The sequence below is a fragment of the Lepidochelys olivacea genome (assembly GCF_965140295.1).
Source record: "Lepidochelys olivacea isolate rLepOli2 genome assembly, chromosome: 1".
Lineage (NCBI taxonomy): Eukaryota > Metazoa > Chordata > Testudines > Cheloniidae > Lepidochelys > Lepidochelys olivacea.
Genome location: NC_140411.1, coordinates 114,667,746 through 114,680,104, shown reverse-complemented (window position 1 = coordinate 114,680,104; position 12,359 = coordinate 114,667,746). Strand labels below are relative to the sequence as shown.

General features: G+C 38.9%; 1 protein-coding gene across 4 annotated transcripts in view; it reads right to left on the bottom strand.

Moving 5' to 3' along the window:
• Positions 1–12,359, bottom strand: part of EDAR (ectodysplasin A receptor) — a 139,290-nt gene that overhangs the window by 118,259 nt on the left and 8,672 nt on the right. The window contains exon 1 of one of the 4 annotated variants that reach the window (XM_084617103.1): positions 11,773–11,841. The exons of 2 other annotated variants lie outside the window; for them this stretch is intronic. The gene's annotated coding sequence lies outside the window, so the exon portion shown is untranslated. Of the gene's footprint in view, positions 1–11,772; positions 11,842–12,359 lie in introns of those variants that run through there. One more of the 4 variants, XM_084617102.1, reaches the window with a different exon arrangement.

Genomic DNA, 12,359 nt, shown 5'->3' with positions numbered 1-12,359 from the left:
GCTTCAGGCTTCAACATTCCAAAAAAGCTCAGATGACTATTTGATTTTCCCTTTTTTCAGGTGGGTTCAGTCTGTCACAAGATATTAGGGTGTGTAAAGAAGAAAATGGGTAGGAAGGAAAGACAGAACAGAAAACAGAAGAGGGGCAACATGTTCTGGACAGACATTTCCTCTAGTTTTTTTTGATGTAAATCCACTATTAACAGGTATCAATGCACTAGTTATAGAATATGTTGAGGTGATGTGGACAGAAAAAAAGCCCGTCATAAATAGAACTCCCTCCCAACAATTTGCAGACTTATTTATCATTCATTTTGCAGTATCACTCAGAGACCCCAGTCAAGTGTGAGGCCATAGTGTGCTAGGTGCTGTATAAAAACACACTAAGATGCATTTCCTGCCCCGAGGAGTTTACCATCTAATCTGAAATACTACCAAACATTTGTAGCTTGAAGATATTTGTGGGAGTGGCAGACAATTATGCATTTTAAGCTGACAACATCATGACAACACTATAGGAGAGTCGCTGTACAGCAGTGATTGAAATAAAATTAAAAAGAGAAAATGAGATTTTTATCAATCCATTCAGAATGGTTTTCATTGGTTTAGGCACTAAGAAGCATTCTAGGACTGATAATAGAAGGGTGCAACAGATGTCATGACCCCAATAGGCTGGTTTATAGCATTTTATTTGGACTGCACATCTCTTTAGTTATTTGTTAAAGATGGACATAAGTTACAAAGTAAGCTTGATCCAATGCCTATAAAGTCAGTGGGAGTCTTTCCACTGACATCAGTGAGTGCTGGATTGGGCCCAACATTAGGCTCTGGATCTAGATTTCTAACTCTCAATGTTTAGGGATGTTTAGATTCAGGGTTTTAGTTATCAGTTTTAAAGATAAAGGTCACTTGCAAAATTTCCAGGTTTATGGGATATTTGGGATGTTCAGATTTTGGGCTTTGATTAGGATCCATCTGAGTTAGAACATTAGCGAAATTTTGCATCCTAATAAGTATAATTTTCAATACAAATAAAAATATTTCCAGGACATGAGGTACAGTGTTTGTTTTTCAGCTAGACAGGCCATTACAAGTCTGGATAAAGTGGATTTACAATTAAAAAAATAAAATGTAAAGTTCAGCTATTAAATTTACACAGAAGAATAATCCTTGTCTGGGATAGTAGGAAAAACACCAGTACTCTAAATGAAGTGTAGTGATAAAGATACTTGTGTCTACAACGTCAATATGAGCTCAGTCACAATTGCCCTGGTTTTTTCAACAGATGAAAGGTTTCGCATTTGTGCTGATATTTCTCAAAGTTTGACATCCTCCTACTGGTGCCAGCAGGAGGTTTGTGGAGTTCCTAAAGAAATCAATTTCATGAGACCATAGTCAGTGGATTGAAAAAAGGAACATAGGTCCATGGGGCAATCACAGGATTCCACTGTGGACACAGCTTGGCACCTTTATAATTTAGGACATTGGGTATCTGAGAAAATAGCATTCTGTATTTCATTCTGATATTTTAGCTCTTGGCAGCAAAGTAAGGACTATTGGTTGAGCCCAAGTCAAATTCAATAAAAGAAAAGCAGCTTTACTAAAAGGAGATGCAGGGGAAGGAACTCACTTTGTCATACAACAGCTGTAAAAGAGAAATCTAAATATGTGGATCTAGGCAGTCATTTAATTACAGTTGCTGTGTATCTGTGCAAAAATAGCTTACTTGCCATTCCAAGGTATTTAAAGCCATAATCAAAACATCTTGTCCTAATTAGAACATTAGACATAAATTATACAGCAGAGACCCTGAAATTATACAGCATTGCCCCTCCATCTCCACACACACACACACCCTCAAGCCCGCTTCTATTTTCTGCCCCACACAGTTCAATCACAACAATATCTCTTGTGCTATTATTTAATTTGAAATCTGCATTTAATATCTGTGTGCTGAAGACTTTTTTATACTGCATTGCCCCCATTCCCCTCCATGTTCCATCTGGATTATCTATACTACCTTGAAAAGGATCACCACCATCTTCTTGCATACAACGAAAACTAGATTCCCCCTGCAGCTAACACTGCCCTTACAGCCAGAATGCCTCCTCTCACATTCCTTGTAGAGAGAGGTTTATAGAAGATTGTAATTTATAGATGCTCCCTCATAAGGAACAGTATTATGAACATAGGAATGTAGCGATGTGCCCTGGAGGTGGGGGTTGGAACACTGCACAACTGTGTGCAGGAGTTCAGCAGAGATGCTCTCCAGTTTGTTTTATTAAAGTTTTATTCCTTTCACAGTCATCAGTTTGTTATTTAATGAACCACAAGACAGTTACAAGATGTCAGAAGTGTGGGATGAGAAGGAAACTGAAGTCATTTTGAAGTTGGCTTTCAGCTGCAAACACAGAAGTTGAGACAAAGGGAGGCATCAAAGCAGAACATGGAGCACCAGGCACAGAGGCTTTTGCATGTATTTGGTGAGCACAGTAGTAGCTTGCCTAGCTTGAGAACGGGGATGGGGGGGAAGTCAAAAATGGATGTGTTGCAACCTCCATCTAATCTGCAATTGTCAGGCAATGTTGCAGAGAACTGGAAAAAATTCAAACAGAGATTTTAATTGTATTTAGCAGCCATCCGGGCAGACGAGAAAAATGATCAAGTGAAATCATCAATCTTTCTGCATGTAGTTGGGGAGCAAGCATTGGATATTTATAACAATTTTAGGTTTGAAGAAGATGAAAGCACGAAATTAAGTAAAATACTGACTAAATTTGAGGAACATTGCATGCCAAAAAGGAATGAAACCTTTGAGGGAGAAATTATTTTTACATGCATTCAAAAAATTGATGACCGCATAGTAGAGTAATATGTCATAGAATTAAGGAAAGTTAGTAAAATCTTTGACTTTGGTGAACTGACAGAGTCTTTGGTCAGGGATAGACTCATCTGTGGCATTAAAGACAATGTGTTAAGAGAGACTGCTCTGCTCTGTGAAGGAGATTTCACTTTTTAAAAAAAGCTTTCTGAATATGCAGGGCAGCAGAAACTGTGAAAGGACAAACCAAATTCCTGAATTCACCAGAAGAGTTATCCATGTACTAAGTACAAAAGAATATAGCCTGAATAGGTCAAATCAAAGAATGGAATCACTCACTATGAAAACCACCACTAGGATGAAGAATGGGTATAGAAGGTCATGTGGAAAATGTGGATCACAGCATGGCCCCAAACAGTGTGGTGCCTTTGGGAAACTGTTATAAATGTGGGAAAAATAATCATTTTGCAAAATGCTGCAATCCCAAATGCAGAAAAGTCAAGTGCATCCAGTCCCACAAAGGCCATATGAGAAGGTTGGCACTGATTTATTTACCTGGCAGTCAAAGGATTACTTAATAGTCACAGGTGATTATTCTCTGTATCCCAAAATTTACACATTGCACAGTACTAACTGTAAGCCAGTGACAGCCAGCATGAAAGGAATCTTCTCCAGACATGAAATTTCAGATGAAGTCTTTAGCGATAATGGCCCACAATTTTCCAGTGCAGATTTTAGGCAATTTGCCACAGATTGGGATTTTCATCACAAAATATCAAATCCAAATTACCCCCAATCAAATGGACTTATGGAAAGGTCTATATGGACAGTAAAGAACCTTATGAAAGACTTTTGACAGTCTGGTGATTTGTATAAAGCTTTATTGGTTTACCAAAGTACACTCTGGACAATGGCTTTTCTCCAGCTCAGCTGTTAATGGGAAGAAGGATCAGATCTAATTTACCAATTACTGATAACTTGCTGAAATCTCATAACAATGAAACCATATGGAAGATGAAAGAAAAATCAGAAGTGGAAGGAGAGATTATTTTCACAAAATCGCCCATGATCTCCCATCGCTTAACCCAGGTGATAGTGTGCCTGAGGAATCACACCTCTGATACATGGGGACAAAGAGGTACCATTAAAGAACAGCTGTATCCAAGTCCAGACAGACCAGGAGGACACATTTTGATGTAATTAAAGGGATCTATGAGTATTCCCAGAAAGTTCCAACACATTGACAGCTGAGCTGGCATTTCCCATCTGATTGATCCTAATCATCAAGGCACAAAGGAGAAACTGTCAGGAACAAGAGAACAAGTCAGAATCTAATATAAGGCTGATACAGAGAAGATCAGAGCGGGAGATTAAATATCCTATTAAATGATAGAGAATAAGACGGAGAATATCTCATTTCCCTTCTATAAATTCATGGTATGCCCACATCTAGAATACTGCATACTGATGTAGTCCCCTCATCTCAAAAAAGATACACTGGCATTAGAAAAGGTTCAGAAAAGGGCAACTAAAATGATTAAAAAGAAAAGGAGTACTTGTGGCACCTTAGAGACTAACCAATTTATTTGAGCATAAGCTTTCGTGAGCTACAGCTCACTTCATCCCTCAAATAAATTGGTTAGTCTCTAAGGTGCCACAAGTACTCCTTTTCTTTTTGCGAATACAGACTAACATGGCTGTTACTCTGAAACCTAAAATGATTAAGGATTTGGAACCGGTCCCATATGAGGAGAGATGAAAGCGGCTAGGACTTTTCAGCTTGGAAAAGAGGAGACTAAGGGGTGATATGATAGAGGTATATAAAATCATGAGTCGTGTGGAGAAAGTGAATAAGGAAAAGTTATTTACTTGTTCCCATAATATAAGAACTAGGGGCCACCAAATGAAATTAATGGGTAGCAGGTTTAAAACAAATAAAAGGAAGTTCTTCTTCACTCAGCACACAGTCAACCTGTGGAACTCCTTGCCTGAGGAGGTTGTGAAGGCTAGCACTATAACAGGGTTTAAAAGAGAACTGGATAAATCCATGGAGGTTAAGTCCATTATTGGCTATTAGCCAGAATGGGTAAGGAATGGTGTCCCTAGCCTCTGTTTGTCAAAGGGTAGAGATGGATGGCAGGAGAGAGATCACTTGATTGGTTACCTGTTAGGTTCACTCCCTCTGGGGCACCTGGTATTGGCCATTGTTGGTAGGCAGAATACTGGGCTGGATGGACCTTTGGTCTCACCCGGTATGACCATTCTTATGTTCTCATGTCCTGAAAGACTCAGATTTGCTAACCTGTCTGGAGAAAGAGTATTTGAGGAAAGTGAAGGGTTAAGACTCACTTGAGAATGTGCTGATAACTGCTCCTCTCTCTAGATAGTTGATATGTTGGGTTTTTGGAAACGTACTACATGGGTTGAGAATTTAATGTATGTGTTGTTAGTTGTTAGCTGTTTCTATACATGTGTATATACAAGTTAGTTTTTCTTTAAGAGGGAAGCTGTAGAGATGTTTGTAGAAGATTGTAATTTAGAGATGCTCCCTCATAAAGGATAGTATTATGAACATAGGAATTTGGAGATGTATCCTGGATATGGGGGTTGGAAACATCACCTGGCAGTGTGCAGCAGTTCATCGGAGATATTCTCCAGTTTTTTATTCCTTTCTTGTTTATTACACTCTTTACCCTTAATTGTCCCCAAAGATTATAGTGGGGAGTTAAATACTTTCTCTTTCTCCACCCTCTTTTCAGTCCTTCAGACACCTCTTCCTCTTCCCCTTCAAATAGACATCTACTACAATCCCCTAACTCCCTCCTATTCACCTTTTCCTCTGCTTTCAACACCTAGCTCTTCCTCTTCATCTCATTCCAATTTCCCTTCCTTATTGTCATTGACCACAATGATGGTCAGTCTCATTTCCTAGCTTCCCACCTCCTAGCCATCAAGTCTTTGTTTGACCTTCTACCCTAGATCAACAGCCCCTGTTACCAAAATGGCTATTCATAGACTTTGTCTTCACTAAAGAGTGCCTCTTCCACACTCTCTCCATTTCAGAGTTGCCTCACATTTCCCTCTCTCCAACCGCCATCTCATCTGCTTCAACATCACCCACTTAACCTCTGGTTTCTACCTGCCCACCACATACTTCTTGAACTTCAAACCATTTACTTCCATTCTCAAGACCCTCCTTCCTTCTCTCTCCTCCCACCTCATAGGAATGGCTACACTGGATCAAACTAGTGATCCATCTAATTCAGTATCTTAGAGACAAGAGTGCTTTGGAGGAAGGTGGAGGAAAACTTACAGAAGGCAGAGTTAGGGATTGGTCTGCCATACAGGGAAGCTTCTTCAAGACCCCTGGTAATTAGAGAGTGGCTTTTGTCTTGAAGCTTGATAGTCTATATCTGTTCCCACACTCCTGGGTTTTTATTCTTTGCTATTATAACCCTGAATATTCTTATATATATAAATTTCTAATTTTTCTTGTTCAACTGAGCTCTTGGTTTCAGAGATTTTTGTAGCAGTGAGGTCTACGGGCTAATTGTGTGATAAGTGAACAAGTATTTCCTTCTAGCAGTTTTAAATTGTCCGCCTTTCAGGTTCAATGAATCTCCCTCTCTTTTTGTGCATTGTCTGAAAGAGTGAAAAGGTAGAAGTTCCCTATCTTCTGTAGTGATCTTTATTATGCCCCTTTGTAATAGTTAATTCTCTAGAATGAAGAGACTCAGTTTTTTCAATACCTCTACTCACTGGTTTTGCCTGTCTCTGAAACCCCTCCATCCCTCTCAAGGTAGGGTGACCAGAAATGAACAGCCTTCCGAGAGTCAGCATAGCTTTGATGTACATAATGGCATTATATTTTAGAATGATTCTCCATCTCATTCCTTGTGCATCCAAAAAAGAAAAAAAGGTTAGACCACTGCTGCATGTTGAGCAAAGGTTTTCACTAAGCTGTTTGCAGTGATGCCCAAGTCTGTTTCTTGTGTTGTCATAGTTAACTTAGAACCTAGTAAAGTATCTGTTCTGCTGATTGAAAGCAATAAGCAGATTTGCATTTGTCAACATTTAATTTTACCTGCTAACCTGTTTCCCATTGACCTAGCTTGGTTAGTTCCCTCTGAAGTTCCTCACACTCTCTCTCCTTTCGTTTTGACTAGCCTAAATAATTTTGTCATGGGCAATTTTTGCCACCTCATTGTTCATCTCTTTTTTTCCAGATCATTAAATAAATTACACAGTACTGGCCCTCACACATAAACTTGTGGACCTCTGCTGTTATCCTTTTGTAATGAAGAAAATAGACCACTATTCCTACTCTTTATTTTATGTCTTTTAGCTGGTATTTGACCCATGACAGTAGTTTGCTATTCAGTCCATAACTACTTAGTATCATTGGCTCTCTTGAGAGGAATTTTGTCAAAGGCTTGAAAGTCCAAGTAAATTGTCAACCAACATTCATTGATCCAGCATATAAATCAGTGGTGGGCAACCTGCGGCCCACAGGCAGCCCATCAGGGTAATCCGCTGGCGGGCCGCCAGATAATTTGTTTACATTTGCAGTTCGCCATTCCCGGCCAATGGGAGCTGCAGGAAGCGGCGGCCAGCACATCCCTGAGGCCTGCGCCGCTTCCTGCAGCTTCCATGCAAATCTAAACAATGTATTGGTTCAACTCAACACACGTTACTTAGGAAACATTTTCACTGGAGTTTGTGGGAGGTTTGCTTGAGTAATGACCATGGGTCAAATCACCTCTTCCATAGATAAATAAAAAGGAGAGGAAATGCTGTGAGTTGTAACTCACATCCCATTAGGAAGGAGGATGGGGTTTCACCTACAGGCAGAGAGTAGGCTGGGGCACAGCCTTAAAAGGCCATTGGTGGCATTGTGGCAGTGCTAAGTGCTGCAGAGCCTGGGAAGCATCAACCCACACAATATGCTCAGGGTTCAGCTGATCGCCATATTTGGGGTCGGGAAGGAATTTTCCTCCAGGGCAGATTGGAAGAGGCCCTGGAGGTTTTTGGCCTTCCTCTGTAGCATGGGGCCCGGGTCACTTGCTGGAGGATTCTCTGCTCCTTGAAGTCTTTAAACCATGATTTGAGGACTTCAGTAGCTCAGACACAGGTGAGGTTTTTTGCAGGAGTGGGTGGGTGAGATTCTGTGGCCTGCGTTGTGCAGGAGGTCATACTAGATGATCACAATGGTCCCTTCTGACCTTAGTATCTATGAATAAGGTAAGAGAAGAAGTCCCAACTGCATGTATGTGCCTTCCTTCCCACCCCCGTACCAGAATAACCTCTCAGGGAGCCATACTGTCATAGGAACATGACTTGGCTGAAACCCTGCTGCCCATTGGACTGTGTCAGTGTGCTGAGGAAGTTTCTGCACAAGTGCTGCTGATAATGTCAATGCAATCTTGCATCTAAAATCCTTCAGGGGGATGATGATGCTTTGGTGAGCAGCCCCCTCCTCCCATCCCTCCATTATCCCCTTCCCTCTTCATAGCAAAGGGAGAGATGTGATGCCATTTCCATTCATCTCCCCCACATCTCGCCCACACTGGCCACTTTTACCTGTTTTTTTTACCTCCACTGTGTTTTAGCCCGTGGTCAGGCACTCCCCAAAAGGGATGGTTTGGCTCTGAGTAAGTACAGCCTTGTGTAACTATGGAAAGAGTAGCATTAATAGCAAAGAAACTGAATGTGCACTAAACAGCAAAACTACACAATATAATACTATTTCCCCAAATGAATAGTTGATTAAAGGAAAGCAAAGACCATAAAAAGAAAAGGTCTGGAAAATACAGCTGTCAAATATAAAACAACTGGTGAACCACAAAATGTCACACAGTGCAGGAAGCCCCCTAGGCCATTTTCCTGAGGTGCTTCAGCTGTTGAAATACAAAAGCTAATCCTACTGGGAAAACAAACACAAGTGGGAAAGTGTTTAAAATGGCAAACCTTTGTAGAGAAAAGGTGGGCAAAGTATGCACCCACCTTGTCTCTCTAATACTGTGGGATCAACACAGCTACAACTACATGGCATAAAGCATTTTGTAGTTAGTAATAGCTTCATGCTTGCGTTTGTACACACGTGATGTGAGCTATTTTGCAGGCTGAATTTTTGCTGGCTTGGCTGTGGTTTGTACCTCATCTACATAAATCTATGTATGCTCCTCAACGCCAAATTTGTATATCACATCTCTGACTGCAAGTGACATTTATGGTTTTAATTAAATGATCTTTTAATGATACCAATGAAGGTATTGATAAATGAGTTATTTTTCTGTTAAGGTTAATGACATCAAAGTTAGACACACCAATGTGTGCTAGTTTTGATCGTTGCTAACAAGCTGTATGTTAGCACTTTGTTCATGGGCAGATAATAGGAAACTAACAACCTGTCATGTCATGACTTATTGGTTTCAGACACCCCACTATGAACAGCTTTATACCACCATACCTGTTATTGGCATCTTGAGATGATGCATCTTTAGGATTGTAAAGAAATGTGACTAACCTCGGTTGGTTTGCAGAGGGCCATTTTATTAAAGCATCTCCTGTGCTCAGACTGTTACATGCATAAAGTTGTATTTCAGCTGAAATACTGAAGTCTATTTTTTTCCTACATGTGCATCCTTCTGATGGAAAGCTCCAGAAGCAGGACGCAGATATACAAAACATATGGACCTAATAAGACAATCAAAGCTCTTTAACAGAGAGATAATATTAGTCAACAAGAAACTCAAGACAGATTTTTCCACCTTTACTCACTGAGTCATACCAGCCATTGAAATCTGTAGGCCTACATATGGAGTAAGGTATTATTCTACATGAGTAAAGGTGGAAAAAATCTCTAAAAGCCAAATAGTTTAGGGTAAAAATGAAGATCATAGTTTGCTTAATGCCAATAAAATGTATCATCATTTCCATAAAATTCTTCTACCTCAGAAATGTGGAAGTCTAGAAATGAACAGTTACGGGATGTAGCCACTTCATTCATGCCACATTCTTCACTTTCACTCTTTCATCACTTATCACTACATGCAAGTTGTGTCTTCCCACCAAACTCAACTACTGTATTCCCCTTTGTTGTATTCTGAAACAATTAAAAATATATTGTTGAATATAAACAGACAAATATGCTATTTAGCTGAATAAGAACTAAAGACTTCCATACTAGTTTAATCTCAGGGTCGATTAGCAAATTTTCCTCTCAGTCCATGTATTGAAGGAGTAGCAAGATTCCTTTTATGAATGAAGCAGGAAATTTTAGCGCTAGGGATTTGGAATGTATCAAATATATGGTCTTTTATGTTTATATAATTGGTACATTTGGTTGTGTTTAACAACTAATATGTATACAGTTTTTTTAATAAGTAATAGTGTAGTGTATGTTAGAGGTATATAAAACATTGGAAATTATACCCTTAGTAAGGAAATGGAATTTTACAACCTTCTAATAGTAGGTTCTTCTTAACTTTACATATATTTATGGAAATATAAGGAGGCAAAGTTAAAGTTGCTAAAATGTAGGCTTCATTCAGCAATTCCATTTTCAATAATCTGCTAGTCATTTGTTGTTTCGACTTTTATATATCGTTATGCAAATTGAATTAAGAGGCAATGTTAGGCTTGGATAGGTGATATAAGTTGAGTGCACTTTTTTTATTTAAAAAAATGAAAATAATTCTAACTACTTTGGGTTTTTCCACTTTTCAACCAGCCCTAACAAACTAGACTGGACAAAGCTCTACCAAATATTCTGTAACAGACTATCCTGCAGTGGTAGGGGAATACACTAGATGATCTGCAACACAGTAAGTCTTATAATACTGTTACTTTTTTGTATTTTCTTAGCACCTAAAAGCCCCAATCAGGCCACCAATTGTGCTAGGTGCTATGCACACATCCAGCTCGAATTTCCTGATGAGAATATAGGAAAAAATACAGGAAAAAAAGGTGAAAAAGTTAGAGGGAAACCCTTTTTGTAATTAAAAATAATATTCAGAACGTAGGAGCTTTCCCCCATCTACAGCTATGTGCAACTAAACTGACAATAAGCAAAAAACTAAAACAAAAGAAAAAACATAAGATCAGCTATATAAAATTAGCTTCTGTAGTTAACAGAAGCTGACACAGATTTCCATGAAATCAAGGACCATATGGCAACCATAATGGAACAACTGTAGTCTTTCCAAGAATTTTTGTTTTAAAAGGGGACTTGAAGAAAATATACAAGAGGATTACCTCCCTCTTTCATTGTTCCTTTTTATTTATGTTTTAAAACTGAGTGAAAAAGAGTTGCACATAGAAAAATACATATATTTCTGTGCAGTACATTTTAGATGTTAGCTCAGGCCCTTCTTAATTGTTGTGCTATATTAAAAGTTTCCTTTAAGTAATAATTTTGCCACTTATATGTAATTCTGTGAAACACTTGACTGTCTCCTAAGTACACATGAGCGGAATGACTGGGTTAACAAGCCACAGTATTTTGGAAATATACTAAAGTACATTTAAAGCAGAAAGATATGTTGTGTATAGTATGTTCAGGATATGCAACCACACATGAAAATGTGTATATATACTATTAAATTTGAGTCAAAACAGAAACTGCTTTAACCTCTAAAGAAGACAATAATCCCACCAGCTTGCTCCATGTAAATTTATCACAATACCAACAATGAATTAGCACAACAGTGCTTCACAAAGACTTTCTAACCGGTAAGTTTTACATCATTTCTGCCAAATCAAAATGCCACAAGTATGAATCCTGTTCAGACTGCCTTACATCTAGAACTATGGCTTCCTCACAGTTACTAGGTTAGTCAGCTGCTGTATATGAGATTGCTAACTCTGTGCTATTCCTGGCACAATTTTTCCTATGGGGGATTCCTTGTTACTAAGGTTTATAAGGTGAGGGTATTGTGATGTCATCTTACCATTATGCTGCTTTGTTCTTCTTGCATTCCCATCTTAATGACCACAGAAGTTGATATACACAAAGAAAAGTGGAGATATGTAAATTCAGTGGTTGATGCTGTGGAGGCGGAGCAGATTTCTAAACTGGGAGGCAGTGAAGGGAGCAACCCAACATTGAAACTCTTTGCAAGAAACCTTTAAATGTCTCATCAGCCTGGCACTTTAAAACCACCTCCCCCAAAACCTGTCCTGAAAACTGGAAAAACTGGGTGTCTGACTGGAATTTTATGGAGACATTAGTAATGAAAGGACATTACAGATCCCATGACATCTTTGGTTTTTGGTCGATAGAAATGTTATCTTATCCTCTAAAATTAGATCCATATATTGTCCTGGAGCCAAATGAGAAACTGCCATTGATATCAACATTACAAAATAACGTGATTATTTCGGAGCTTGTAATTGAAATTTCAACACATTTTGATAAAATTTTCATGAACAATTTTGCGAATGTTTAGTTTTTTGACTAGCTCTCCTGTTTGATAATTGGTATGTTGCCATTATCAATATTTTTAGCGCTTTTAGTACCCCTTACATTTCAAAGCAC